The 5,000-nt window shown below is 40.7% G+C and overlaps 1 pseudogene; it reads right to left on the bottom strand.

Annotated features, from left to right (window-relative positions):
* Positions 1 to 5,000, bottom strand: part of LOC137982260 (dedicator of cytokinesis protein 11-like) — a 63,740-nt pseudogene that overhangs the window by 36,649 nt on the left and 22,091 nt on the right.

Genomic DNA, 5,000 nt, shown 5'->3' with positions numbered 1-5,000 from the left:
GTACTCCTCCCAGAGCTGAAAAGAAACAAAAAAGGCGACTGATCAAACCCATTAAAGAGGCCCATTAACGTTAGCTCTTTGCTGTTATAAACGTGGCACAAGAATTTTGTCAACTCGTATCCCTTCGAAGAGAGGAGTTAGTTTCTACGGAAACTGTGGTGTTGCGCTGGTGGAAGAGTACATGTAAAACACGAAACTTTGGTTTTATCAAACGAGCTGATGAAGGTAGAATTGCCACCAAAAGACTTAATGGCTGATGTTTAGAACATAAGCTCTTTATCAAAGCGAATTGACATGGGCCATTGGCTCCAGCGAAGGGCTAACGCTGCAACTGGCAGCCATTCCATTCTTCACGGTGGCAAGTCGTCCTTTACCAACTCGTTTCATAAAATCAACTTTCCACAACGCTCGGGCCGAAATGGCAAAATGCATAATGCACGTGTATTAAGCGACAGCTTTTGGGGAGGTTTTCTTGATTTTCTTCTGGCACAATTGTTGAGCCAGTTAAACCGGATTACCTATTTACTGTGACTGCGACTACAAAACACTCCTGCTTGGCCCGAGGGAGAAAAAACTCTCGTTGACTGTCAAAAGTTGACTTCCTACACATTTGACAATGATGTGCAAAAATTGGTTGGTCTCCGTGACAGCACTAGAGCCTCTTGGGAGAAAGAACTTGATTCTACTCCGTAACTGCTATCTTCCTTTGGCTCGCATCTGAGACTAAAATGAATATGAATGCAACAAAGTTAACCAAACTCATTACAGTACCTCGAATGTCCAAGGGTAGATTGAGTGGAATGTAATGCTCGTGATTACAGACAACTTGGAGAAATTCAAACTTGAATTCCAGCATCTAAAAGGGAAGGCAAGTCAAAACGCAATACTGAGCACAATCTACCGTGAAACACACACACAAAAAGAAAAACTCAAAAGATACACTTATACCAAAATCATGAACATTACCTGTGTATCAGAATCCTTAAATTGCTCTGAGTAATAACTGATCATTTGAAAAACAAATCCACGATCCAGGTAAGTGAAGCAATCCTAAGAGAGATTGATACCTCAGTCGGATAATCAACCTGTTATCATGGCAACTAAGTTGACTGTGAGGCTAGGAAGCGCTGTCTTTAACGTAACCGGTTGGACCGGTTTTCACTTCTTAACATTTTATTCTGTAACTGACTTTTCGTTCAGTTAATTTGTAAGGTATATGTCCAAGGTCATTGTGAGCGCTAAAAATAAAGCGCTAACTTAACAGTTTATCACCTATCCCGTTAGGGTACGTTGTCAAAAACATTAATCTTTGTCGAGATAATTGAACGAAAATTAACAAACGTACCTTGGTGAAGCAGGCCAAGTGAAAATTTGCTTCCTACGAAAGAAAGGAAACACAACACCTTAATTACTTCTCTGAAATTACTTTCAAGGCAACCGAACCGACTGTATCATACTCTGCTTGGCAGAGATTTTCTTGATTTTTCTCTCTAATGAGAAGGGAAGGAAACCTTTGCACGAATCATGTTGTGTCACGCATGCGCGTCGTGAACTCGATGCAACATCACTTCACCTCTTCCGCTATAGGACAAACGTTAAAATTCAAACTGGCTATAAACCGGTTAAGAGTTCAATCATTCGCCCAAAGCTCTTGACGACATGGAGCGATTTCCTTTTCTTCTCGCTAAAGAGAGAAAGCAAGGAAACCTCTGTCAAGCAGGATAAGTGTATCACAAATTAAGGCCCCGTCCACACGTATCCGGAAATTTTTGAACCCGCAACTTTTTCTTTCCGGATTCAAAAATATTCTCATCCACACGTAGCGTACTCAAATCGAATTTGCTCGTCCACACGCATCTGAAACGTATCCGAATTCACTCTAGTACTCAGGACTCCTCAAGGAAACTGAGGTAACAGAGCAAGCGCCAAAAGAAGAAAATAAAGAAATAAAATTGCCCTCGGCAGCCATCTTAAGAATTGATTTCAAGGTAGGGACCTGGGCTCGATCTTGATATGTCATCCGGATTTAGCGTCCACACGGTTACATATATACATGCTTTATTTAAACACGGTAAAACCCTCAGAAAGAATACAATAGCTATAGTACAATAAAATTCAGTACCTACTGTAGTAATAAAAATACTGTTTTACAAGGTTGCTGTGTGGGAGCCTAACCCTCATTTTCATAAAATCGATTCACTTCTTTTTTAAAAGATCTAACTGATTCGATCGTACGTAAATGGTTGGGGTAAGATGTTCCATTGTAAGGCCGCACTGTGTTTGGTTTGGGCAAATTAAGCTTCATTTCTAAATTCCTGACATTATATTTTGTGGTGCGAATTGAAAACAGGTCCTGTAGATAATCCGGAGCAAGACCATTTAATATTTTAAACATTAGGGTGGTTTTCAGCTTTTTCCGACACTTAGCGAGATTGTCCTGACGTAGTGGTTAGAAGAAGATGGTTAGCACTCAAGTCGTAACTACTCTTGGTGATAACCCTAACCGCCCTGTTCTGCAATTTTTGCAGTTTATTGCACAGAGTAACGTTGCATTCGTCCCAAACAGAACTACAGTAATCAAAATGGGGCCGAATAAGCGGATTAAAAAATATCCACTCTGGAGAGCGTATTCAAAAAGTTCCGGATTCGCCAGCGAATTCACCGGATAAGTGTGGACGGAAGGCGTATCCGGAAAGAAAAAGTTACGGATTGAAAAATATCCGGATACGTGTGGACGGGGCCTAAGTTAGTTGTTGCACCAACCTTAGCAATCTGAGGCTGATCTTTAAGTCTGCTGATGATCTGTGGAACTAAAGCTTGCAGGAAATTCTCTAAACAGCGATTATAGCTATCGGGAAACCAGCTTTCTCGGTTCATTCGCTACAATCCAAATGTGCAAAATTAATGTCAGGATAGGACCTCTAAAAACGATAGTGGATGAGTTACACTGAATTTCCAAACCGAAACGAAACTAACATTGGTCAGATTCCGAGTGAAGTTATTCTCCCAAAAGTTGTTGTAAGGTCTCGGACTCTAATTTTAAAGTTGAGTTTTATTTTCTTCTTGTATCTCTGCGGTATGTGGCCATTGTCATTGGCAGTATACAGGACACAATATTGTCACTTGGAGCAAACCCAAAGCCATAGTCTGTGATAGTTGAGAATGAACGATCATACACCGCTTGAACAGATTCTTAAGGATTACCTCTCACGGGTCTTCTGGGCCCGGTTGTTCGAAAGCTGATTAGCTTAATCCAGGATTAGCGTAAACTTTTGTTTCATGTTTTCAACGCTCTGGTGAAAGTTTCCTTTGCTTATTTTTGTTTTTCAAGATTGACTTCTAATGTAAAGTTTTATCGAATATCAGCCTTGAACAGCATTTGGGAGTAGAGAATAAAACTCCTTTGCTAATTTTTAACCTGAGATTAACGTTAACCGGCTTTTGAACAACTGGCCCCCGTATTTAAGTGGCAGAGCATCTACACAGGCCATCTGGGTCAGTTAAATCGCTCACGTTACGTGCGGGCACTAAGATATATACCGTGCATAACTTCAAAACATTTTGCACGTTTAAATTTTGCCCATAAACGATCATGAACCGGTTGAAACACTTTTCATTTTCATCGTATGTACCGTGCAACTGAAAACATTGATTTGCGAAGCCATTTTACGTGAGAAAATCCTCAACCAGTGGTCTTCATAACACTAATACATAGATTTAGCCAAGCCTAAAAGCGGAGCTCCCGTTTCTAACCCCAGAAAGCAATATAGAGTACATGGAAATAATTATGCTTCTGTATAAAGTACAAAAGTAATCGTCATTATTACTTATATTATTACTTATATTATTACTATATGTGTGAGGCAGCGAGGCATATATTAAGAAGGAAAACGTTACCTGAAAGCTAACCGTTGTAAATACCGGTAAGTGTTTTGTCTCTCGCTCTATTTCTCTCACCTTTACGGTGATTTTCATTGAAAATTCCTCTTCTCCTTCCTCGGCTTCTCGAGACTTTCTTCGCTTAAATTTCTCAAATTTTGTGGCCTCTTGTCTCAAGCTCTTTTGCTTTTCTTCCACTTTCCTGTTCTTTATCCCGTTGCTCGTCACTATTGTGATTTCCCGCCAGAAAAACGCGGGTTGCCAAATGCAACGCTGCCTTAACGCTGCCACGCGATTTCCCGCCAAGGAAAATTGCCTACACACTCCCGTCCTCAGAGGCTCTCCTGCCTCCCCATTCCGACATTAGGGAGTTTTAGCAAAGACGACGGCTATGGCAACGAAAATGTTAGTCCAAAATATAACTTAGCGCTATCGCAAGTATTTCGCGATTAATCCGTCTTGTTCACCTTGTATAATATAGACGAACTATCCTGTAACTGGATGGGTACGAACGGTTTTAAAGTCAAAACTGCAAATTACTTTTTATTGTTATATGCCCACGTTGTCGTCAAAACCTAAAATTTGGTGATTTCACGTTGTTGTTGTTTTGTGGAGTACGGCAAAGAAATGCACGGAAATTCGTGTTGCACGTGCAGCACGAGCATTTTTCCTTTTTCAACCAATAATATTCTTGCTTTGTGGCGTTGCCGTAGCCAGGGTACCCGTCGTCTTTGCTTAAACTCCCTATACACCTTATTTCAAAATGGCTGCCATTTTAGTATTCTTTTGTTTCCTTGCAAATTGGCCCTCTTGACCTCGCTTTCAAACGTAAAATTCAAAAGAATATTTAAACTCGAACGAGGCCAAAAAGGCCAATTTGTAATCAAACAAAAGAATACTAAAATGGCAGCCATTTTGGAATAAGGTGCATTCTGTGCTGGCAGACGAGCGGAAGCGCAAACGAACGTGACGTCATAACCAAAATTTCTCGCACGGATAGATTTTCCCAAAAATCTTACCCATGGTACTCCGCTGACAAGTTTCCCGAGCCTGAGCGCCCCTATAAGCCCAAAATATTGTCTTAACGCGCATGATCCTTTTGAGTAAACTCACCTTTAGTT

The sequence above is a fragment of the Montipora foliosa genome, chromosome 13 (genome assembly GCF_036669935.1).
Source record: "Montipora foliosa isolate CH-2021 chromosome 13, ASM3666993v2, whole genome shotgun sequence".
Taxonomy (NCBI): domain Eukaryota; kingdom Metazoa; phylum Cnidaria; class Anthozoa; order Scleractinia; family Acroporidae; genus Montipora; species Montipora foliosa.
Note: the sequence above shows the minus strand (reverse complement) of the source record. Positions and strands in the feature narration are given on the sequence as shown.